This window comes from Varroa destructor, unplaced genomic scaffold, assembly GCF_002443255.2.
Source record: "Varroa destructor unplaced genomic scaffold, Vdes_3.0 BEIS01000005.1, whole genome shotgun sequence".
NCBI lineage: Eukaryota > Metazoa > Arthropoda > Arachnida > Mesostigmata > Varroidae > Varroa > Varroa destructor.
In genome coordinates this window covers 25,444,850-25,471,331 of record NW_019211458.1, presented here as the reverse complement: position 1 = coordinate 25,471,331, position 26,482 = coordinate 25,444,850, and the positions used below count along the sequence as shown (strand labels likewise).

The window sequence follows — 26,482 nt, the reverse complement described above, 5'->3', positions numbered from 1 at the left end:
ATGAATAGAAATAAAGCAACGACGCGAGACGCAGAAAAGCAGAAGGCCTTGGTTGACTGTCATTATGACCTTGGCCAATTAGCTTTTAGCCAACTCTCCAACTGCGGTTTATTCATAGGGTGTAATTTCCAAGTTTTAGATCATACATTTGCGCGACATTCATTCTGCATAGGGTTTACTAGAAACTTGGGTTCCTGTGACTTGTAGTACCGATCTTGCGTCCCGTCTGCACTGTTCAGCTGCAGCTAAGCCTCTCTCAGCTTGCTTGCGTCCATCCAATTCTCTCACGACGAGTATTTATCCACTGTACATTATGAGCTTGGTGGTTCTGCGTACACCTACACATACAAATACGACCATAAACGAAAGCATATTATCTCATAACGTCTTGCGGAGTCGCAGCTTTATCACTAATATCATACGTTTCTGTCAGCTCGTTGTCGTGCCCTCAAGTCATGCGCATCTTGTAGTGGCGTCAGCGGCCGGTGTTTAGCATCGCTAACTAACTTGGCTAAGCTGTAGTAAGATCTCCACAAAATCCTCGTTCGTTTTTCTCGGTGTTATCTCGTATAGCAGAACCTAACAACTCTTCATAACAGTAATATCAAAGGTCGCAAGAGCAGCTGCGCTCGTGTGAGAATGCGACGCTTTTTCGGCTGTGGCTATGGTTATAAATGAACACGGTGGGCATCATCATGGGTATTGGTAGCCCCTCCAGCAACGGCAAAGGCGGCAGCCGCACGAAACACGCTCCACTGGCTTAATTGCGCGATAGCCAAAGCTATGGCGATATACTTCGATCAAAGTCGCGACCCTGACCTAGTACGAAACGGTTACGAAGTCCTGCAATGGACCTCGTAACCAGCTCAATGCTACGTCTGCCACAAGCACCGGGTACGCGATCTAAACATCATCCCAGCTAAGGCTGACAGTAGAAACGATTTTGCCATCACCTCTGAAACGGTGAGCGGAATAGGATGATTGCTGAAGTAACAACGGCAGTTGAACTAAGAGAAGCATCGTTTCCAAGGCCGCCAGAAGCAATAATCCATCAAAACGTAAACTTTAGAAACCTCATCACATGATACGCTGGGCTACGTGGGCTGTCGAATTCAGCGGGTTTCAAGCGGATCTAAACAGCGGTCAGGAAACAGCGAAACTAAGCTGAATTCATAAGCGTTCATCATACACAAGACGAAGTAGTAAGGTATTATTTTGTGTCGTCATTGAATTCAGTGTGTTTAAATAGCTACTGTCTTGAGTATGTTAGATGTCATCAGCGTATAAACAGTCTTTGCTATCAGCTGTTGTCGCAGATATGTTATGTTTCTATGATACTCCTAGGAACTTAGCAGGACGCGCCTTTGGCTGTAAAGATCCACACACATCGACAAAAAAGTGCAGGTCTGCATAGGAAAACTATTAGATAAGAAAACGTCATTAGGGGAAAAAGCAAAAGGACTAAAATAATATCGGTACTAGGACAGGAGTACTAGAACAAAACATGGCTAGATAAATGATGGTCGAGGTTAATCTTATTATAGTTTTAGGATTTCAGTTATTTGAATGACAGACTAGGTAGAAATGAGCCAATGGATATGTGCAGTTTATAAAAAAAAAAGGTCTTCATGCAATATGCTTAAATTCAATTTGGCTGAAGTCGAGAAAATTGACATTGTTGTATGTATAGTTTGCTTTGTACTATACTATAACTATTAGTCTAATATGCAGTGCATTTGTCGACTGAACCTGGAAAACTGAAGATGTGCTTAGGGCTTTCTAAGTGATAACCTTTTTTTTCCATACGTGCATGTTGATTTAAGTAGCATTTTGTCCATTTAGTCCTTCTCTGCCTGATAAATTTGTTAGGCTACAACAGTTTTATGGCAAATTTTATTTGCGTTTCTATTGGGGTCTGTATAAAAGCTAGTATAATCTTGAAAGGTACATTAGCTCTTTACCAACTGCTATTATTAATGCTCACGCTATCGAAGAGCTTCTGTACACGTGACTCATTCTAATGAGGCGCAAGTAATAGGACTCTCAAAGCGACTGTCGTCTGAAAATTCACAGAAACGCTCTGAGCTGAAGTTTTCTCTGAAAACAGATAAGCAATTTATAGGCCAGGAGTGATTAAGACCTGTGAGTTACTGGTGGCGCTACTAATTAATGACAAGGCCTAAATCTCGACGATGAGGACTTACATCAAGGGTCTCTACTTGAGATGAGCGTACTGAAGTGCAGTGTAGAATGTTGTTACTCTACAACGCGGTCCGTTTAATGATGATTTTCGCCGATCGAATTTCTTACTCAGAGTCATTTCTTCAACAACAAAGTGATTCTGTGTCTTTGCGATAATCCTGTCTCGTGTTTCATTAAGCTTTGTGTACGTCCTTTTACCCGAGATATTTTTTAAATGTTAAAGGTAGCGCTGGCTACTCTATAGCTTCGGTAACTCAAATGTGCCATGTATTTTCATTTACTTGTTACATTCCTACACTGGACTAATATAAAGCATGTTTCACAGAGAGATATGCTGAGGGGACATACAGGACTTTTCCTAAGGTATTGAGGGTTGTTGTATGGAAAGGGGAAATCTTGAAGAGGCTAAGCCGAAGAGAAACGGTTGACGTAGCTGATTTTTACAATGAGTAGCTTGGGGGTCTTGTGGGCATCGGATGCTATTTCTGCTGCTGCTGTCGGTGCTGTAGTTTCGGTGAACAGTGCTTCCATCACAACCGCTCCCTGCAGCTCAATATACCCACCGCTAGCGCTTGCCGAGCACAGATTTGCTGAGGCCTGCAAATATACTGGCTCTAGAGACGCAAAATTGTGCCTTTTAGAAGGTGTCGAAGAAATCAAAATGAAAGAACGAAACTCCATGTTCGAACGCTCTTTCTACCAGCTCGTTTTGTAGAAAATTAATAGTTGAAATAGGCAGACGTCTGAAGAGTTCATTGTAAAATCATATGCTTCTTCATACCCCGCTGGTACACATTATACATTCTCAATGCCTGAGGAAGAACAGGGGAGAAATTTAGACGTTTGATCTGTCACGGCTTCTAGCAAGTAGTTCTCGACGTTCATCAAACATGCAAGATTTCTAATGTCCACGAACAACAAAAACGTTATTGCTAAGTTTATAAATTTCTAGTGGTACACTTCTGATTTGCGCGAGACTAGGAAAGCTAAAAAAATTGTTGAAACAACAGCGTCACTATCAAGACTAACATCATCAGTCGCGGATGGATTTGCCTGTAGTTGTGGAGTGCCGATTCATATCAGATACTGATGCACCAGAAATAATATCAGGAATTTATCAGACACCTGAAAAAAACGAAGTAGGCGTTTGCTCCAGGTGGCAGTTAACTAATAAATAAACTTGTTTCTCGATTTTCCAGTTGCTTTTCCTGGCCGTAGGGTAATCAGTCGATGTCTCTTTTATGTGAATCCAGCGCATAAGCGAACTGCATCCCAAAGCGAAGTTCATTCCAGAGAATCCGGGATCTTGCCTTTGAAGCTGAAATCAGTGAGAATATTGATTTGTTGCCGGCGTGAGTTCTGCGACACTCAGAACGGATCGCAGAAAACGGAAGATTCTTAACGAAGAATAAAGTAAGTTGGTTCAAGTTGAATTGTCGTTTTGGCATGATAAACGCTGGGGTTCCTATAACGTTGACCAAGGCTTTAGTCGGCACGGGATTAGTCACATTAATGCATATACATAGAACGAATGCTCTGTTTAGGAGCCGCGCTTCGCCGCCACAGCCGTCATTATCTTAGCCTAGTACTCTATGTACTGTACTTTGGCTTTTAGTTCATTGCACTTTCATGACATGATCGGAAGCACCTCTCGCTTTCCTACATCCCCGCAACCCGACTGGCCTAGCCTACGTAGAGAGACTGCTGTTTAGGCCTGTAGTGATAATGATCCAATACACGTACACACAAACTCGCACCCGCTTATTGAGTACTCGAACAGACTTCGGCGCAGAGACTAATTATAGCCATCGACTCGCTTTGTTCAACCCTGACTGATTCGCCGTTGTCACCAACATTCGACTGGTTTGCTATCTCGTCAACAAAATCTTCGATTCGGGAAGGCAGCGAGTCAAAAGCTCCATTATCCCCCTAAGAAGCTTTGCCATCTACATCCTTGTTCTTCAGCAAATGTTACATGTTGTCCACCCTTACCGCCGTTTGCGTACGCTCCGATTATTAAGCAGACGCATCAAACATACTAACGCCGTTCGAAATATTTCACTACATGCGTTTTTTTCTGCTTACCGGCTAGAATAGCATACACGAATCATTTTAACGCTTCGGAAGATGCGAAACTTCATCTTCTAGACAACTGGCAAGTAGCGCGAAGACAAGGCAAAAAACATTTCAGTGCACAATATATAAAAGAATGCCAGTAGAAATTGACATTCATAAATATAAAACATAAGGCAGTTATTTCGTTTATTTAAAAAGATAATAACTTTTTAAAGTGCATTATTCATTATTAGAAAATTATTTTGAATAATTACTTGTATCTTCATATCGTGTCTGCTTGTTAGCTAACAGACAAACGGGTTTGTATAAGGATGCGCAGCCACTGCTTGACAAAAGATAATCGTCTTTTTTGTTCCCGCCTAAACCGTTGGCCACGCAGCAGATCCAATGTTGGAGGATAGGCAGAAAAAATTCAGGGACTGCATTTAGAAACTACAATCGTTAGTGCTTTCCGTTCGCTAGTCCCTCTTTTTGGGGACATGGATACAGCCGGTTAAAAAGAAAGAATGGCATGTAAGCGCTTGAAGCCATTGTGTAGTACGATTACGAAATTAACAGATAATTTGCTTTATGTTCTAGCAAACGTTAGCCGTAGTAACAAGCGGCTATGATTCTTATGAAACGATCAAAGTGTACGGAATTTTCGAGGCTCATTCATACCCATCGAGCTTGCCTGACTGAAACAGCCATTCAATAAGCGACTGCTACTTGCTATCCTTCGTTTGAAAAGTTAGGTAGAAAGTGCACAAGGTCTTTAACAAACTGAACTCCCCATAAGGACTCTCAAACGCTTAGACGCAGTTTCAGATAAAAAGACGAAGCTCAAACGAGACAACGATTGGTTCCATTCGTTAAAGCTTTGATAGACATTTATTTTCTCCTCTGGAACCCTACGTTGATTTTACCAAGTTGGCCAGACTACTCTTCTCCTGGCCAACTACTATTCCTTCGCTTCTCAGTAGAGAGGAGAGTTTTTCGGACGTCCCGGAATATTTCGGTGCACGATTAACATGGCATAGAAAATAAGGAAAAGTTTGATGAAAGACTCGGAAGTCATAGAGAAGCTGCTGAATGACTCTGGGGCCAACTTCTTAAGCAGGAAGCTTCTATTACACTAAATATTCGTCATTACTTCATTGAACGAGTAGACGCAGCTGGGCTAATAGCAGTTATGCTGGTGGCGGTTCGCCAGCCAGGCCAAAATGACTCAACAAACCGGAGCTTCCAGCGAGTCTATACTTACGTCATCCACGTGGTTGTCCATCGTCGTCCAGGGTTGTTTAATTCGCATCTGCTAGCGTCACCGCTAGTCGCTACGGTCGATTTGTAAACGTCTTTCGTTGCTCATCGCTCACACTGTGCCGTACTGACATAGTTCATTTCTCTTCGTCACTTTGCATCAGGGTGTACTCACTCCGACCATCTTAAAAGGAACGGGTTAGGTTCAGTGAGCGCTTACAAGAGTCGAATCGAATTGGAGAGAGTTTGTGAACGTGGGACAAAGAGATCGCAAAGGAAAAATAAAAGCGCCGTTTGTTGAACGAACAGCGGACAATTGGTGGCTTCGCGCGCTGGCTTGGGAGCAGCTATGCTCGTAAAACGAATAGCGACAACAGCGATAGTACAGGTACAGCGCGAGTAAAACTAAGGTCAAGAAGAACCTGTGCCTTCTCACATTCGAGTGTATCTGTATAGCCTGATGAGGATTCGCACGTTCTGTCCGCACCCTTCTAACGTTCTGGTTTCAAAATAGGAACGAGAAAGAAAAGAATCAACGGAGAACGTGCTTTCTAGAAAACGAAGGATGCGGTTCAAAAGCTAAAAAAAATGGGCTGCAACAAAGGTAGGAGAAATGGCACAAGTGAATACGGAGACGGGCTAAGACTTACTTGGTTCTGGTGGTTTCTGTTCACATTATTAGTAAGAGAAGATAGCCCTCCTGCCCTTATCGGCGTTTTTACGTTGTTCTTTCGGACAGACTACGGACGTTGTAGGCTAGAAGGGCAGAGTGGTAGGGCGATAAGTTGAGCAGAAAAGGGTGCTGTTAGCGGCGGAGTACCTTTGTCGACTAAGTGCTTACGATTAATGCCCTTCCATCAGTCATATGCCAAAAAGCGGCAAACGGTCTGGCAAGCAAGGCCAAGACCGATTTCGTTTTTCGAACTCTCGAGTCTCGAGCTCGTGGCGGTGGATAGAGGCGCGGAGCGAAGAGGGCGGAAGGCGACTCTCTTCGACAGAGTGCCCTGCTGCTTCGTTTTAAGTCGATATATTCCGGTTGCTTCCTGACCCTTATTCTCATCCATCATCACAAACCGTCAGGATTTCCCCGTGCTATGCTTTCCTGGGTTCTTTTTTCCTTTCGTTTGTTGAAAAAGGTCCACGTCTGCCCAGTCGATTCGTTCCTGCTGCGACGTTTCCCACCACCACTAGGAACGGAACGAGGCTAAGCTACTGAGCTACTCAGATGGACAATAAAGTCACACGCACACATACACACTAACATTCATCCAAATACTAAGAGAGATACAGGCGGATTCGAATGTGTCCTTTCATATCCGCTATGATCTGAACGCTGAGATCTGAACTCGTGGGACACACATCCACATACAACGATAATGCCAGACAAACAGATTCTTAGACACATACACGCGCCCAGAGACCATTGACGATAAGAAGAATCGGTGGAAAAGAAAGCAGCAGTTACGAAGTAATAGTAAAAAGGATGATTGACATTGAGTTCCGAGGACTCGGGTTACTCGTTAAAAGTGGTGAACCGATCGGGTGGTAGCAGGGCCACTGTCAACTGAAGTAGCAAACGCCGTTCATTCAAGATTTTTTTACAGTCATGTAGGTTTCTTTGCTTCAGTTACCTCTGACCGTTCGAGGGCAGAGCAGTGAGTGCAAGCTGGTAGAAGCACCGCTTTGCCACAGCCAAAAAGATCTGAATCTTTCAAGAGCAGCCAACATCGAGCGTAAGGAGGTGGGTGCAGCCAAACAGGTAGTATCAACGGCCCTCGACTGTCTCACGTTTGTTTACTGCTGCCTTTTTTAAAGAATAGTTAGGCATGATAAGCAAGAAGCGTTGTTGAGTTTTTAACATGTCATTTGAGGTCTTTTGGGTCTTGACCTAAAAAAGAATCTAATAAAAAGGTTGTGTTGGCTTAACATGATCCAACCTAGATATATGTTAAGATCGCGCTTGGAAAGCTATTAGCTGCGCTATCACCTATATACTATATGCAATAAACTAAAAATTGACATGCGTCTTTTCAACTCTATTGATATACCATTCTTCGCTTTCTAACGACTGCTGTAAACGGGATAAAAGCTTTCAGGGTTGGCCTCAGGATATTTTGCGGAGACTTCCATAAGTCTGCACATTTTATATAAGAGCCATTTGATTATCATAATAAACACAGTAATTTAAAGCCATCTAGTGAACTAAGTCACTGTTTCTACTTTATAAAGTAGAAAATTGAAACTGCTATTTTTAGTAGAGTATTTAGACTGGACTAGCTATGTAATGCATATCTTCCTTTCGCTTAACTAGTTGAAGGACCAACGAAAGAATGCTGCACTGCTCTTAGGTACTGCATATTTAAGCAGGCCAAACTCCTTAAGATACAAGTATTCCATAAGGTAAATCAAGGCACAAATTCAGCGTTTCAAGCACAGCCCGAACTGGAACAGACCGACGGCTCACCGATAACTAGCCGCTGCTAGTCGTCGGTACATCGGGTAGCGCAAGTCACCCGACGGAGTAGCATGCGAGTTCCGTCCTTTAATGCGTCGTGGATGTTAAGATGACATCACAGAATCTACCTCGTTGTCCTTAGTACATGACCGAGGAGCGGCGACAGCAACAGCGGCTACTGGGCCTTCTCTACAGTTTGTGCTGGGCTGTTCGGATCAGTACGAACGACCTAATAACGTTGGCTGGCTCTTTCATTTGCCCGTTCCCTTGGGCGTGCGCCATGGCTACTGTTCTGCGGGCGTTTTTTTTTATTTCTATATATGCTTCCTGATCACAATGGCGGACCTTGTTGTTGTTGTGGTGCTGATTGCCGCAATGTAGCCATTGAGCAATTTTATTCACCGGGCTATACCGAGCGCTTTCTGATCGTGGCCTTTCTACTGTCCGCAGACGATGAAAGAAACGACTACAACGAAAAAGACAAGTATTCTAACGGATCGTTCACTTCGACAGAATCACCTCAACGAAGAGCAACAATGGCATTATACGTACCATGAACATTAGCAATGACTAGAACTACTTTGAACGGCCGTATAGCCGTAGACGTTAGGAACAAAGACTCTTGGTAACTCGATAAAGAAACCCCTAGACAACGAATGCCTTACCGGCAATAAACAATTAGTTCATTATCGTAATATAATGCACCACAACAGAACAGCTGTACCGAGAACGGATATTATGAGGTAGCAACATTGAACAGACAAGAGCGCGGTGCCGGGTACTGAGAAGCGGTGCGACGAGAGCTTTTGAGGGATTCATCTGACTTTCCCGGGAAACAGAAGAGACTTTCAGCGCACTTCTTGATTTTTTGTCGATTCGGGCTAAACGAGCGAGAATTTTGCCCTCTCGGGTGATGACATTTTTGTACTAGAAAAGACAAACTAGGACACATCCACGAAGATGAATATGTAAGATTGATTTGATGGAATTCTGATAGAGACCGTATATATTTTACATTCAGGTGCGATAGTCAGATATATTGTCAATGATGGCGTATTGTGATAAATTCGGAAGAGATACCTTAGTTATAAATTATTACTATTATTATTTCGAGAAATGGCTTATGTCACACACAGTATGTAAGTGAATGTGCGCTCCCTTGAGGGGTAGCTGACTGGGGGCAGCTGAGGTTGTAATATTCTTAAGTCATATAACCGTAGCCGCGGAGACTAAACGCGTAACACGTGTACGATATTTATTTTGCTGGAGGAGCAAGCGCAAACATGAATATACAATCGTATTTAATCTCTAGATTGTTAACTAAATAAATCGATGCCTTCATTATGAAAAGGCACTATGACGTAAGCACGTGCCTGAACAAAGGGCTAAGCAGATTCGGGTACAGGACTCACCGAGCACTGTAGCAGGTAACAAGGGCCTGTAGTCACACCCCTACTGATGTCTTTGTACTGAATATCGATAGGTGAAATAGTGATACTTCTAAAACAACAAACAAATTCGAATTATCCCTTCGAAGTGTCAGTACGAAGTACGTCTGTATACGCTAGACAAATGCTTGTTCGCAGTTTTCTAATAACCGATTCATTGCGGAAAAGCCCCGCGCATATTTGAAAGCAAGTAATCTTCCCGATAAAGTAGAACATCGTCCTCTTCGGAATAAGAACCATGCTAGCCTAGTTCCCAACAGATAGCTACAACGGGTAGCCATTACATAAGGTTTTTCAGACTCGCAATAGGAAATCTACTACGACAATTAAACTGAAAAACCATGATTGCGTCATTCAGTTGAAATCTATCTAATTCTATCTAGCTAAAAGTGAAAATGCTTCATGCTCATATAAACAGCGACCAGTGTATTGTCCTTGTTAGCGAGTATACAGAACGCCATAAAAAAAACTTAAGGACTTCTAAGCAAATAAGTCAAATAGGACTTTCGCAAGATTACGCTTACTTGAGAAACTTACATACCGATATACAATGTTCCTTTGTTTGACACCGATATCTTCTAAATTAAGGGTCTCTAGCTAAGTTTTTATTCAGTTATGCTTCCGATTGTTTTAGCTGTTTGTACAGACAGATGGAGCTCAATGAGACGACGCATGAGTTTCTCGTGACGAAACTATTCCAAGCAAAGAGATAAACCGGTTTGAAATTATGTCTTACTTTGTAAGAGAGCAGATTAAGTTACTTCTGCAGGTTGAACCGTGTGACAATTCTAAGCCAAAAATGATCAGGTGTAGGAGTCCATACGGTGTCATATTTGACTTATTTCCCTGCTCTATTTTTTTCTTTAATTTCTTTTAGTAATGTAATAATGGTGCATTAAAGCGGCGCAAACGTTCATGCTATCCGAAAAAAATGCCGTTAAAAATAGACACAAGATAATATTAGCGCACTCCCTCTAATTGCATCTTTTCATAACGGCATTATCGTTCGTTCGGGATCAAACATGGACTGACACAGTATAGCCGAATTTCATTTAATACCGTAAAGTAATGTATGGCCTTGGCACGCCTGTTAAAGCACTAAAAATATATTATCATTTTTTCTCTTCACCTACTTATATCATTCGTTTGAAAATTGCTTGCCTATATAACCTTCTCTCTGTCGACTTTATCTTTGGAAACGTTATAGCAGTGACTGTACTATTATTTTACCAGTACGAACATTCTAGCTGTTTTCGCTCGTGTTGACGTGCCACCGTTGTGGCGCAAAGAACCTTTTACTGTTTCTTGTGAAGGCTTGCTCATGTTTGCTTGCCGGCGTTGCTATTGTTTGCCTGACGATGTCGTAAGTTACATATTACAGGATAATACTGAGTATATTTTAGTCAGCTGAAGATCTGCGTGTGTTTATGGTATTCCTAAAGAAGGTAATCGTAAAATGAGAGGGAAATAGTCAGCGTTGTTGGACGGAGTGAAGCATGGAAATCTCAGCAACGAAAGTGGAGAAAACAGAAAATAACCAGTTGAACGGGTAAATTAATTACTACTAGGTACTTTGACAATGAAAACCCCTTGCCTGGCAGAAGCTATTGTCTCGAACGAAGCCAAATGAACCATAAACGACGCGGACGCCAAAATATGCCAAAAAATAATGTACGGTAACGCAGGAACTCTATTTCTAGAAAAAAAAAAAAAAAAAACTATAGAAGAAAAAACCTTCGTACGACAAAATTGATATAGAACTGGTAACATGGTCGCATCACAATAACGCATTAGTAAAATCCAATTACGATATGTTTATAGTGTAGCAAATGTTAACTACTGTTATACAGTGAAATTGGTCCGAGCTTTCATTTTACTGACATGCACCAGTAGAGCTTTTTTCTCTTTTTTTTAGTAAGAATATGTTGTGAATCAGCATTTTGACCCATGATATTTTTTAACAATAGATCTTTTTTCTCTGATGACAGCAACATTAGAATCAAGTGTATACCATCACTTAACCCAAACGTAAATGATTCGAATTTTACGCTCAATACTGCCAGTAAGCATTACTTGAAATATATGCCTCATTCCTAAAAAGGGTGCACCTACAGGCGGTTTAGATTTAGATAGGTTCTCTAGATTTAAAAGATCAACACCTCACTACTGCACCATCATGAACACGGCATGACCGAATAATTTCTACGAGACATTTGACATTATACTGCATCTCAGCGTGCAGTGGAGTGGTTGTTATTACGGTATCTAGACTTCTGGCGTCTAACCGCTGACCAGTTAGTCGTCCGGACGGACCCTTCGATGGGACTTCGAACACCACAATTAAAGAACAACTTTGTACTGAACCGTTGTGTTTTGCGACCCGATCTGCACCTGAAGACCTGAATCATTGTCAATTATGCACAAAGGTAAAACACTTTCGTCCAACCGCTGCGTCGTCGCTCAGCAACGAATCCATCCGGGACTTCATTGACTGCTAGTTGATGCTATGCGACGAACGAAGGGTCTACTCTTCAAAGGCCATATATAAAGTCTATATTTAACTGGGAGATAAATAAAGCTTACATTTTTGCTTAATTTATTGAACTGCGCATTGGGCCAATGCGTAGATATAGCAAGCATTGTGGATACCCCGGTAAAATAGCAATAAACCAAACTCAATTTTGATGTCTGCACTGTGTATTTAGCCCTTTGAAATTAGCATTTAGGACAACCGTAATTTTGGTGACTACGGCAAACAGAAAACTTAGTTAAATTGGCCTTTCCATCTATACCGTAACAGCACCCCCTAAATAGGCGATCATCCAAAACGAGCGAGCCATTTCAGCTCACACGTACACGACTCACTTCGAATAACGTTCTCCACAAACCGCAGCTACCTACTTCGTTACAAAGTAACCTACGTAAGAACAAGCTACTTCAGCCTATGCGGCGGGCCTGTGCGTCAAGCCTCAAACCATCACAGGCGAGCTGGCCATCTCACAACATACTAACAATGGATAACTTTGCCAGCAAAAGCGACAGGCCAATGCGCTGTGTCATTTCCGGTGACGACTTGCCTAGACATGAACCTAAACGGTGCATCTGCGCTACAGACGACGAGAAATCGTCACGACTAAAAATAAAAATCAGCATTACCGTCAGTTTACCTCATCAATATGGCCGATGATTGACTATGTGATGATTTTCAGTTATGTCAGCATCATGCCATGATGCATCTAGCATCCGTGAATTTTACCCGTGGACTGCCTCGATGATCGGTCGTGTCGTCATCGTTGTCATCGTGATTGCAGCCGTTAGAGTCGATCAGATCGAGGTCGACGAATAGACTAGTTTATTGATAATTTTTTGCTGTTGCATCGGCCACCATACGTTATCTCTGTCTGTGCGCGAGTCAAGAAATTCTGTACAAACAGTCAAAATCGTTTCGACATGCTCCGCAGATGACTACAATATCATTTCTGCAAAACCGTCCAGTTCCGCGCTACGCCGTAACGCTTGTTGCTAGCACAGTCTAAAATTTCTCATTTTTACCTTGACGATCGTAGTGGATTATCAGCGCACTTGTGTCATTCTCGCAGTAGTCGCAAGTCAATAAAGATCATGTCCAAATAGTGACATCCGTCTCACACGGAGCTTGTTACGACAACAGTTGATGCTTCTTTCCGTGATACGGCACTTCAACCAAAACATACAAGATGGCTAAACAATGCACGACGAGCGCGCCGAATCATCTGTTTACCCAAGCGGCAACGTTGTTCTGTCATACGCCAGCCACGTAATACGTCTACAAACGCTAAAGACGCGGAAAGCTTTGTCAACAGTTCATCATCGGCAAAGGTGTATTTTACAAAAATTCTCTATCTGATCCGGCAGCTGTCTTATCGTATTATGTACAGGGGTAACACTGCGCATGCTATGTAAACATTGTATATATCAATATATGAAATAGAACGACCGAGAGAACTGTGAGGTTAGCTATTTCCAAATAATACCATGGATATATCGGTAGAAATTATTGAGATCGAAAAGTAGTAACAAAATGATAGACTGTTGCAGGGGTCGCATAGGCGATCGTGCATTATGAATGCAGCTAACATTTGAAATGCAACGCCGCGGGCTGGTAAAATTATGAAAATGATAAAATCGATGAAATCAATTTGTCATCAGTAAATCGAGTATATCTACTATTCAATGACGTTTAAGATCCAGTTTAAGTCCAGGTAATATATCGTTTTGAAAACTAACATTGTCGCCAGTATATTATGAGGTTATTATTCTTTGCCCATCACCCAACAGTCATCTAAGTGAGTGTACAATTTTCCTGCAATAATGTGATCCTAGATGTGTTTCTGTGCATGGACACACATTCATAGTGACCTTTAGAGTTTTTATTTTCTTTGGCAGGTGTCACGACTTCATAATGACTTCGTTGTTGCAATATCATTTTTAAAAGCATCGAAACGAGGTACCGTATGTACCAACGAATGTAAATTAACATTCGTTGGTAAAGAAACCATATTAAACTCTTTGTACGCAACTCGCCGATATGAAGTGTTGCCTTCAACGCCAGGAACACTCGGAGCAAAGATGACAAAGCAAAAGGGGGCAGTTCGAGAGTCTACCTAAACTGCCATTATCTCAACAAACCCCTCCGTGACGCTTCACTGCTTTTTTCTTCAATTTGAGCTCGGAATACTGGAATAATGCACAAACCAAGAAACGCCGTTGCTTCATGCTAAATATCATGCGCTATTCCTCGATATTTAAGGGACAGGAGAACACCCAGCGGACCAAATTCAGCTTTTCATAGATTGAAGTTTTGGGTCGTGTAGAAGTAAAAATTACCTTTTTCACCCTTCTGCAGTTTTTGATCCAGAAACGATTGTCTGTAAATTACCACTACCCATTCTGTGTTCTGATGTTACGCTGTACGTGCGCACGAGAAGTTGCCAAGAGCTTATTAAATCAGTCGCTGCGCCGGAATAACTGTAGGGTGTATTGCTCCAGCTTACAGCGGAAAGTCTCAGTCGGAGCTCGTCGGGGAAGTATGCTAGCTAACGGTAACTGATTCACTCAACGTCCAGTTGAGTTCGCAACTGCTTTCTACTCCGTATCCCGCGACGGACACAGTCCTGTCGTAGTAGCACGCTTATTAGCAGAAGTAGTTTAAAACGCGATCTGCTGACCGAGCCAAGGACTGACCGGAACCGAATGGACCTCTCTTTATAGAGCTTTCAGCATTTCCAAGGGCCTCGAGGTAAGGGTTAAGGACTTAAGTCAGGTCTCCTGTTATCGTCCACTTTAACGCCGCGCAAAAGCTCACGGATGCTCGCAAGCATGTTGATAGTTTAGGCTACGCGCGTGTTAACGGGCCTTTCCCCGCTTCTAGCCAGAATAGCGGACCTGTAATATTTGCTTTGCTGCGCTATTTTATTGCAATTTCGAATATTGTGAGAAGCACAGCAATGGAAGTGAAGGTGAGATTTACCCGCTTTAGTGTGAGGGTCGACCGCAATTTCCGTTCCGATAATCTACTTCGTTTCATCGCTACCCTTACACTCCTTATCGTTTAGGCACCGTTAACTCGCAACTCCGTTAGCTCCTTAGCCACTTAGGCTCTTAGGTCGGGGCTTGAACTTTTAGCCCGGGCAAAAAGCTATCCGTCAATAGGAACGCTAGAGATTTTTTTGTCTCATTTTTTTGTTTTGCAAGCTGTAAGGGGTGTACCTCGAAAAGCAGACCAATAAGAGACCAGGCCAGTTGAATAGCTGTACCTAGGTCAGCCGGCCAGTCAGCGGGGCAGTTCGAAGAGCCGCTTTCACAACCTTATGTGTATAGAAGCGCGATTTTTTAAATAATCCGTTTTTTTGGCATAACAAGACTTCTTTCCTTTATAAACCCTATGACCAATTCGGTTTGTGCGTGTATATATATAGCGTTGTGTCTAGTAGTGTTTCTTTCCCTAAATGTAACCGACTAACAACTCCCTAATCATATTTTGGACAGGACCAGTTACTATGTTGTAAGCTGGCTTATATCTGTATATTATTCAACACGTAGGAACGTTACACCGACTTAAGGACAGAAACCCGGAATGTCCAAAAGGGACTACCCTGGGCCTATAACATCTTAAATGTATGTTAGCCGTAGATCAGCCGCTGTAACTATCAGATAGATCGAAACCTTCAAGGAAGATTCAGAGCAGTCGAGTCACGAAGCGACAGTCCTATAATCTGAAATGCGCTCACTTCACGTGAGCCGAGACGGACAAACGACGCTTCTTGCTTGCTCATTACCGACCAGGACGAGGAATAAGGTAGAATAGAAAAACGTTCCATTCCGACCCTGGAGTCAACCTGGACTTGTTTGTCGCTTAAAGCCCTCGGTCGCAAACTGACTGATGCCGTTTTCCTTCTGACTTTGAAGTTAGCAGGCGGGACAGCGGTTTCGTCTGGACAGTGAATAGATCAGCGGCGAAAGAGCAATACTTCTTAATGAAACGGCCATTCAAACTTTAATGACAAACTGAACCTATACTACTAATTTGCCAGGCACTCATGAGTTGATTCCTCTCAAACTATCGATGCATGGTGGCGCATGTGACGACCGCTTTAGCCATGAGTTGTTTTAGAAAGTTGTTATGTATATATTTTTCTTTGTGCACGGTTCTTAATATTTATCTTCATAGTGAAATTATCACTACGGCTAGTCAAGCAAATAAAACAATTCTGTGAAAGAAAAGTCCTAAGTTTAACCCAACCTGGCTCGCTCTACTCGTGCTATTCTGCCATACTAACCGACCCTTTTGAACGATTATTGGCCAGACCAATGCGACACTCGGCAACATAGATGCAGAAAATAGACCCGCAGAGACACCCTAGAATATCACAAAGAGTGAAATGGACACGCCATGTATGTACTCTAGCTTCAATTTGAACTTCATTTACGTGGATCTTATCTTAAGTACGAGCTCTGTTTTGGTCAGCTTTCGGCCAAGCTCCAGCGTAGCGTTGCTTATGAAAAGGTGCGAAGACATGTGGGCACCTAAGGTGCCATCTATGTTAACTAGCCAATGCTAAATTGAATTCCAACACCAAAAATTGGTAGCGCCCATTTTTATCAAGCCATTTGTCGGCGTCTAAACGGGACCGAAATCAAACGCATCCGCCATTTTGCTATAATGTAATATAAATGAGCTAATATTAATAGAACCGATGCGGAAGTCCAAGATAAACTTTACCAAACTGGTTGCTTTTATTGATCGCATAGGGTGCTTAGCTTGCCTTGGGCAAACTGGGCGTCAAACAGGTTCAGGCTCAATGGTCCACTCAATGACCTTAGCTCTGACAGAAATAAGAAAATGGGCGAAAGGCAGAAACGGCCAAAAAGGCTTTACAGTATATTTCACTCGTTTTGTAGCAGTAATTAGCTGCCAGACTAAAAAGTTCGTTTTGGCAAGTTTTGCGCATCTGCCCAGGCAGCCATGTCCCCTATCCTCACCGGCCTAGGAAGTAGATACATAAGAATAAATATGTACAGTATCAGGATAAGTCGTCTCCTATTCAGTGCTCTCAAGTGTGCTAGGAGCTAGAGATCGCGATGCATGCCCAGCTTACATGGCGCGCGTATTAGGTTGTTGTCGCATATGACATCCTATAAAATCACTGGCACTGTGCAAAAGTCACTCCGTCACTAACGGAATGCTTTGTGGTAGCCATGACTTTTGCTCAATCTTTCTTCCTTTGTCTGCTTTTGTTTTGCACCCGCAGTCCCCTTCCCGGCCGCACTACCTCTGTGAATCTAGTGAGCTCCTCGTTATCATCTTTTCTTTTTTCCTTTCGGCTCGCTACCCGCGCAGGCGACCCGAAACGCCGAAGATTCATTTCTCATGTTAAAAATAAAGCGGTCTCCGGTACAGCAGCTTATAGCAACTGCTGCTCCTACTACTGGAAAACGCTTTATATAAGCTGCGATTGAAAAGGCTCTTGTTTTCACCGCCGTCAAGAGGAGTGTGACGCTGGCCAGCTTCTTTTTTACCGCATTGCAGTAAGTCCTATCCTGTTATCGTCTAAAAGCTTTTATGCCCTGTGTTTGAACCGTGAGGCATTACCTCAGATGATTCGTTTCTTTGTCCGCTGCGCGCTAATCTAAGTTCACTCCAGCAGTAATAGCAGTTAAATACTGGGCGTCTTGCTCGACCGATACGACCCGCAACCGGATGCATTGGATGTCGCGGCGAAACTACAACGGGAAGCTGCAGGAAAGACTGTAGCTTTAGCAGTGTTTGAACTGCCAGTGGCAAGCGACTGGTTTCTCTGTAGCGGGACCTCCCTCAAGGAGAAGGACAGTAGTAATGGTTTTAGATAGCGAATCGTCGGTGCGGAGCTCCATAGGCGGTAAAGATGAGTGGAAAAGTAAAATAGGGCGGCAATTGGCTAAGGTGAGCCGACTATAGGACGCACTAAAAATTCAATGGTGTCAGGTCAATGCTATGGCTTTCGAATGCACTATAATTCATACGACGATACGATATAGTATGCTTTTTCCGGATATGCTAATGATAGCGGCAATAAGAATAGGCCTCACATGGGTAATATACTTATGCATGCGGAGATAACTATGTAGATGTTGTGATTTGTATATGTGTTTCAAAATTGCTCTTTTCGTTAGCTTGCTAAATAACAATACAGTCGAACAAATTTAACATTAAATATCAAAATGTGCACGTAGCAGCCTGAAGAGGTTTTTTGTCATCATGTGCACGTAAACTTTGCTAATCAACTGACCACTGTATTAGAGGCTTGATAATATAGTGATCATCTTGGCTGTATTCCCTGAGAATCACAAATATCTCCGTCCTACATTCTAATTACGGAGGATTCATGGCCTGCCCCCTAGCTATTTCACCGCTGGCATATTTATAGAGCGAACTCAGTGGGTAGTCTTTATTCTAATAGTATTCTGCAGCGGCTTCAAAAGAGAGGCCACCGTCTTCTGAAACCTCCGATGTTTAGCAGGAAGTCTCTTTGTCATAAGCGCTGTAGACCGCTTCTGGTATTAATAAGAACACAGAGTTTCTGACTCATGAAGCCCTTGACTCATAAAGCCGCTTTCTCTGATTCCTGCGTGGTTTTGTCGCTTTCGTCGTGTCTGGCGTTAAGGATTTACCGGTCAGACGATGGTAGCAGGCCTTTTAAGCCCATCCTATCTTCGCTTTCATTCGATTCTCTCTCTCACCTGAAATCAAGAGGGAAAAGAAAGACACCAAAAGATCAAGGTTACTTAGTTCTTTCGGACGAACTTTCAACTATTCCTGCTTCGTTAAGCTCACTAGTGGTTGCGTACTTGCTGCGTTCTTTGCCACCGACTTCTTACAAAACTCCGCCCCACTAAGGGATGGTCTCCCTCGTTTTTTTCTGGCTTCTCGAAGCTGCGCCAGCGACAAGAATAGCCCAGGAAGAAAAAAAGGAGCAACAAGAAAGGCCCCAAAATTAAGTTTCGTTTGACCCAAACCTTCAGTCAGTTCCACCTTCATCCAGTTTAATTCCTAGTACCTTTACGTCCTTCTTTTTGCTGCTGCAACCACCATCGCGGCTACTAAATTGCTTTCGGTTGCATCTATTTGAGTTAGTCTGTTAGTCTGCGGCCGCGTTAGCCACCAACACATCCCTTCATTGCCGTTTCGTTCGTCCAATCCCTGCTGCTCTCCTCATGGAAGTCCTCACAGCTTCATCATCCCACTGTGAGGACTTCCATGAGGTGATTAGGATCAGTCCTTTCGCTCATGCAGTTCCATTGGCTTGCATGGTTGCCTGCTCATTCGCTAGGCTTTCGCCAGCAGAATTAATGGCAGCAGTTGAACTTTGCCACCAGTAGTCTTTCCTTGTCCTTCTCGTTTTTGCTGTTCTCCTGCCGTGCTTGTCTGAATAGAGTCTTTAACTCATTCAACCGTACGTGCCGAAGACCTGGAGACAGCCAGGTCGATCTGTGGTGCCAGACGTTTCTCCAAAAGTAGTGGGTTCCTTGAAAAGTGCCCAGGTCATGTGCCTACCTTACGTCAATTGGTAATAGCAACAGTGGCATTCGCCCTGCCTACTTCGCCTTTTCCAGCAAGGACGAATGCTGCGACGACCAGACTAAGTATATACTCTTCCTTGTCTGTCTGCTGAGGTATTAATGGCAGAGGCAGTTAAAGAGACAGTGCAAGCAATAGCAGCTAAGCATGCACTTGCATTGCGTAATATGCTATGCTACGAATGATGAAACTACTAAAACAAGTGAACCCTCCTGCTGGTGAGTCACATGAGGTCCGCAGTAACGTAAGCTTTGGGGTGACACTAGCATGGAGTCGGAAAAGAGCCGCGAGCTACTACTAGAAAAGTGTGCATTTTTTTTTTCATCCAGGTGTATTATCCCTGGCCGTTATTCGTTCGGAGGTTTGAATGAGCTGTATTGGGAAAGACCGGCTTTGTCCTAGCCTTGCTGTTGATATCGTAGAATTTCACTCCCTTAAAGCCGTGTCGCTAAAGCGTGAACGCTTGTGCGTGTCGCTGTAAATAGGCGGCGAAACACTTAGAATCTCGACCCAAATACAAACATGCGCTCTTACTTTTTTTACTCCTGAAACAAGCAACGCCATTCCGCTGCTTGACCATAGGTGGAGGTTCAGTGGGAATTCACAGCTCCTGTGTCTTGCCTCCTAGTTTAGTTCCATGGACGCGTAAACGGCTAATTATGTCTGTGCGTTCACAGAAATGTGGTTTGCAACAACGAATGTGAACGACAGGTGCATACGTTTGCCATACACGGTGGCGAAGGCGGAAGAAAGGTCGGATAGGTTTAGCATGGGTACATGATAGTCGGAGCGTTCCGCGAAGGAAATTCGAATCTCTTTTTTGGGCTTTTGTCCGAGCCTTTTCCAAATAACAGCAAAAGAAGCGTTACTAAAACGGCTCGTGGCGTTGATGCAAAGTCGGCAACGACGGGTACTATGCGGAGCAAAAGAAAACCGAAAAGTGTGAAGCAGAAAAACAAAGGTAGTCGTTCACTAAACGAAGAAAAAGACGACGACGCTGAAGGCGCCAAACCTAAACAGCAGCGAGACAACGATAGCTAAAGCGAAGGTCCGAAAGAGCGGCCGAGCGAAGGGAGCTATGACATAAAGCCGTGCCACAGCTTATCGCTTCTTCGCATCTGTTGCTTCCACTCTGCTGAAGTAAAGCTGAAAATGAAAAAGACAGAAGTATTCTGTGAATGAGTAGTGCTGCTGATGGGATGAATTCAACTGGAACAGGCTATTTTCCAGTTTACAGCCAGGAAAACAACAACAGAAGGAGGAAAAACGCGCCAATTGTCGCAGACAGCTCGTCCGCCATTTTAGGCTCTATGGATAAGTATGTAGATATGTAAATCTAAACTTCCACAAGTACTTACATATCTGTCGATAGTCCAGTTTGCCCCAAATGAAGATGATTAGAATGTCCTTGATCCTTTGAGGAATATTTTTAGCATTTTTTGGAAAGCAACGTAGGGATCACGCCATAATCTACTGCATCTATCGTATCTCTTACAGCTATCCCAGATAGTCGAGGAAACTGTACATATTAATCGTTCGGCGCCAGCTCATGTGACTGAGTCGTCAAATAAGACAAAGGTTCATGAAACTGAGGATTTGGTTATGCTCTGAAATCGATATGCTGATCCTGGATGCCTTGGAAGACTTTTTTGTGCTGACTTGGCATAGGCCGAGCCTGCAGTACAATCGCATCTATCGGACAGCATTGTACACAAGGATATATGGTAAGACGTATAGCAGATTTCAAAAGCTTCGACTTCAATATCGTTCCTCAAACATCGAAAACTTTAAGCAGTTTAAAGCGGTCAAATTGCTAATTTCCTCTTTTTGGTGACCTCTGTTTTTGAATAGACTATGTTTGGATGTACAGGCACTTACGTGGCACTGGCCGCGAATTCCTTCTTAATTCACAGGGCGCATGCGATAAGCAGAACGGCTCTGTACTTTACGTGTGACACGTCGAACACACAATTCTATTTATGGTACCAACGTGTATAATATTATTATTGGCAACGGTTTCGCTACAAGCCGACAGAAAATCTCGTAAAAGTTACCTAGACACTATGAATGTATTATGATCGTCCGTAAATATACACGCATCTGCGTTGTATAAGCAGTTGGATCTTCCCGAACATCTTCCCGGCGTATTTCATCGACGGAAGCGCTCGGCTTAGTTTAAATCGGGCTGACCTAACGTAATCTATTCGCGCGAGTCTCGACTTACTCGCATTGACCGAAGTAGCTAAAAGTGGTTGTCGAGAGAAGTTTGTTTACCTAGCCAACCGGATTCATCAGTCAAACGTTTCGTAGAAAGTCCGATCACAACATCGAGCTTTCAAATAGGCCTGAAGACAAAGTGGTAAGTTTGCATCGCCCTCTTTATCTTTCGACCGGGATTCCTTCCGTCTGCCATAATAAGACGGGCTGAAGCTATTCACACGATCACTGCTGCAGCACTCCTTTTTACGTTACAAGTTTTCAAGTTAGACAACTTGCACCGCTTACCGCCCAGCTGCTGTTAGTTCAGGCTACCTTTTGAAAGAATATTTTCACCACAAATGGAATATACTTCCTATAGCCATTCTGCTATTAGTGAACGTTCTTCGATACACTCTGAACTAAATTACATATAATGAGGTCGTGTCGCCGTAATTTGATTATATAGTGCCATGAGAATGATAACTGTTTCTCAAGTGTTTTTTTTTCGTTGAATAACGCGTAAGGTGAGTCCAGCGAACGGTTTCCTGAAAACTGTATCCTCAGCGAAGTTATTCCGCGAATTGGAAGGCTTCCAAAATAAACTTACTTCATCGCAGAAATCAGATAGCAGAATTTAGCGTTCCGAAAAATCGTCTAGCATGTTACCAAATTGTATACGCCATTAGTTGCAGTCAAGTAACCGCAGTTGATCTTTCAGACCACGTCGTCTTTCTCTTGAAACTTTAGAATCTACGCTATACTGAATCCACAAATAATGCTCAGCAAGAAAAGTCAACACTATCATCATTTTGAGCGCATCGTTGGATATTTGCATGACAACGAAAACGCCAGAGGTCACAAATAGGCCAAGGCCTCTATCCCTATATACTTAGGTATTCGTCTTCGATCTCTCTATATACCTTAGTTCTCCGTACAATTTGACAGGAACTCGATTTTGCAAATACAATTTTTCAAAGTTTTAAACCCAAAGTAACATATCCATGTTTTTAGGCCGTTATTTCGTCACCCAACTACCTTTCGTTTTGGTGCGAATCTTACAGAAGCAACTAAAACGTTGATCAAACATGTATTGAAACAATATACACCTACACTTCTGTCTAAGGCAAAACTTGAAATAATTCACAGAGATCAAAACTTATCTTTATATCCAGCCGCTCTGCTCCAACGTAAATGGGTCGACTCACGTTCGAAAACTGCTCTGTCAGTCGAACTCAGTTGAAACGGTGTGTTTTCTTTGATACAAATAAGTTTGCTACCGTTGTTTTTGATAGGAATATAGTACGAGTTCAATAATAAAATCATATGACGTGCTCTCGAGTAAGATTTTGCCATTGTCCTGCCTCTGAACCTCAATAATTGTCTTCCTTATGTGTAGGTATTATACATTCGTAATCGTAGGCTTCTCTTGTTTTAATAAATTTGACGTAAGGAAGAGCCATCGGCAGACACCAGCCTTCTAGTCAGCTTCTTCCTTGAACTGTCTGCGCTGTCAGCTCATTCTCTTAATACTTTCGAAGCATCTCGCGATTCTTTAAGCGCCCATTTGTGCTTATACCCAAGTACGGTCAGCTGCATCAACGGTGTCGGTACTAGACAAAAGTACTAGACAAACAACACGGCTGCGATTCTAATTAGATTTCCGCTTTTCATTTTCCTCACAACTCTAAACGCGTTTAAGAGAAAGCAAACCGATGAAATTATATATGTATTTACTCCGGAGCTACCAATACGTATACACTTCAAAGTATCACTAGATTCTTCAGCCGGATGTTGTCGCCATAAAAAGTGATGTCCCTGTGATGGCTTAGCCAGGAAGTGTCAGTCTAAGAACCTTAAAGGCGCACATGACATTTATGGCAGGTACCGAAAATAGAATGTTTGTGATGGCAAGTCAGTAATCTGGCATTTCCAATATTAGGGACGCCGCCACTAGAATCTGGATTTAAAGTTAATGGTTCATGATCAACCGATACACAGGGTAGCCAAAAGGCTCAGCAAAGTTCGCCCTTCGAGCCTATTTTACCGCTCGGTTTGGCTAATCTGGTTCGTTGATGTCGCGTCTAGCTTTGTTCTTTCGAAACAGATTCAGTTATACGCAATAGGGGCTTTCCGCTGCTTTCATTTTATTCTTCCAAAGTGGTGTTCGAGTATGGTAGATGCGTTCGAGCTTGCCCTTCAGTTGCCATCATTTAAAAGAACGTGTGAGAAGTTGACACCGACTGAACATAATTGCGCAACTTTAACCCTGCATAAACTTAGCATTTGACGTATTTATGGGCGATGCCTTTCGACGTACGCGGCAACACCAACAACTCTGCTTATCATAAAAGAGCAGGGTAGCAATAAATAAGCTAGACATCTTTGTTGTTCCTCGCTTCCTACCTGTTCCTTCGCACAAGCAGCAACTTCATTCGACACGAACGTGGCATGTAAACGCGCGCTGATATTTCGCAACAATTTTTTTTTATACGGGCATTTTTTATTGTGAAATAGGTGCATATTAGTGGGACAGTTTACCGTACTATTTTAAGGACGATAGCGAGGTGATAGCTGATCATTCAGCCACGCAGAACGATAACTGCAGCTGTAGGGAAATAACGTGTCTGATCATCCTGTATTTCGGCGTTGCATGCTCGTTTACCTATTAGCTTGTTGCAATGATGAGCCTATATCGACGTGCTATTTTAACAAGCCTGTTGCATAGTACTTTTAAACCCTAATTCTGACTTTATATTAACTCAGGTGTTTGTTATACACTATTAAATGCTATCAGGTCCTTTGTGTAATTTTGCGTTAAATAGCACGTATCAAACAATTAAAACTCTAGCACATGAAACTATGTGAATTCGTCTAGAAAATACCAGGCATACACATATATGTGAGACTCTAACAGATGCAGTTGTTTACTCCTGTTAGGGAGTCGGCAACCTATCGCAACTACATCCTGCTCGCAACAATCAGGTAATTCCTCGGCTACTGATACGAAACCTACTCGTCCTGCTACTTTTGTCGACCTAGACGTTTACCTAGATCTGTTCTATAGCGGCCAGTTTCGCAACGCTCTCCTTCACAAGTACTTCACCGAACAGCGCTATGCATTAACATTGTGGAAAAAATTGAAGAATGACCCTCAACTTACTGTGAAGGAAGGATACGGGTTCAAGACAGATAATTCTCGTTCCAAAGCGTTCTCTTTCTAGCTCTGTCTTCATTTTACTTTTCTTCTGCTTACGCTCTTTGCGTGTGGGTGCTCAATCGCTATAGCCGCATTGGTAAAGGCAGTAGCAATAGAAGCTCCCTCTACAGGCTGCGTTTCCGCCGACGATGTCACAAACTGGCGCTACAGCAGGTTTCTCGGATTATTGGGCCTTGGTAACCGACGCAAATGATAGGGTCTTCACGATAGTGAGGCGCACGCGTCTTCATAAGGTTCGAAGAAGATAAAAGAAACGAATGCCATTGCTGCCGTGGCGTGCCGCGGTGTACAAGTGAAGAATGAAGCCAAAACAAAGGCAGGCAAAAATAACTTTGCAAAAGCTGCTTTTAAAGCGGTGCTCTTCTGACGTTCTGCTACGCTTTTTTCTTGTACAGATGACGATATACGCCAACTACTATGGTCTTCTAGCTAACGCTGTAAACCAAAGTTACTGAGACGAAGACAGTACTCTTTGTGTGGCCCTGTATTTTACAATGAATAAAGCGTATGTTTTTAATAATAATTATATGGAAAGTACGCACATTTACTCTATACGCCGCGATCCTATCGGAGTTTCTAGGCTACGGGTAGGAGACCTGCAGTATATGGGGTAACGGCCAAAGCTAGCTAACTGTTATATGTATATAGAAAGAGAGAGAGAGAGTATCAATAAAATCAATGAAAGGAACGATCTATGTGCGAATACTAGCCATCGTGGCGCCACGTTTAAGCGGGCCTCTCGTAGAATAGTCTGCTATGCGTTGTTAAGTATTTCTGGCTTGTTGCTACACGCTAACGGCGCTTGAGTGTACCTAGAGAAAACGGTTAACTTGGACGACGAGAGAATAAAACCGAAACAAGGTAAGAAAGGGATGACTAGACGGACGATTTGGTCTGTAGTGGACGGCGATATCCAAGATCCGCAACTAATCCTGATTAATGTTTCTTTACTATATGCGCTCGGCTAATACTGTGGATTGTGGACAAGGTCGTGCAAAGTTCTACTCGTGCAGCAGAAAGATGGCGCTAGCCATCAACACTATCTAGCGCTCACTGTGCTACTAACGCTCTTCAATAAAGCAGCGGCTAAAAGGGCGTGCCGTTATCCCAGCTATGAACTTTGTATGCTATCTCACCACCAGACAGCTGTCTCAGCTGGCTGTGCCTGTATGACTGTGTTTTATTGGCGGTCTTTGTTGGCGTTAGTTGGAAGAACCCTGTTGACACAAGAACAACTCAGGATGCATTGGAGTTGACGGTGGAAGCCGGATGGTAATGGCAGCGGTAGTAGTTATAAGCAAATGAATTCAGCAAATGCGACTGCTTTAAGAGAGCGCGCTATCGACGTCTTGGGAGAGGTCAACAACGAGGACAACCAATTGCGTATTCTGCAAGTACTGAACGGAGGGTACAACGACAAAAGCTTACGTAGGCCGAGCAACCGGGTCTGCCTGCCGATAGGAAAGGTCTGCGTAGAAAAGAAGAGAAACCTCACGAAAGTAAATAGTCAACCTAGGACCTGTTTGGCTTCCCCCCCCCCCCCCCGGCCC

General features: G+C 43.1%; 1 protein-coding gene and 1 long non-coding RNA gene across 3 annotated transcripts in view; both read right to left on the bottom strand.

Moving 5' to 3' along the window:
• The window catches only part of LOC147755470 (uncharacterized), a 32,008-nt gene extending 22,824 nt beyond the window's left edge, over positions 1–9,184 (bottom strand). Inside the window, exons 1-2 of the long non-coding RNA XR_015328166.1 lie at positions 6,168–9,184; positions 5,522–5,701 (exon numbers count right to left, since the gene is read on the bottom strand). This is a non-coding gene — a long non-coding RNA (uncharacterized LOC147755470). The remainder of the gene's footprint in view (positions 1–5,521; positions 5,702–6,167) is intronic.
• Positions 1–26,482, bottom strand: part of LOC111251150 (neural cell adhesion molecule 1-like) — a 153,343-nt gene that overhangs the window by 76,913 nt on the left and 49,948 nt on the right. The window contains exon 2 of one of the 2 annotated variants that reach the window (XM_086989868.1): positions 18,610–18,678. The exons of the other annotated variant lie outside the window; for it this stretch is intronic. The gene's annotated coding sequence lies outside the window, so the exon portion shown is untranslated. The remainder of the gene's footprint in view (positions 1–18,609; positions 18,679–26,482) is intronic. 2 annotated transcript variants of the gene reach the window in all.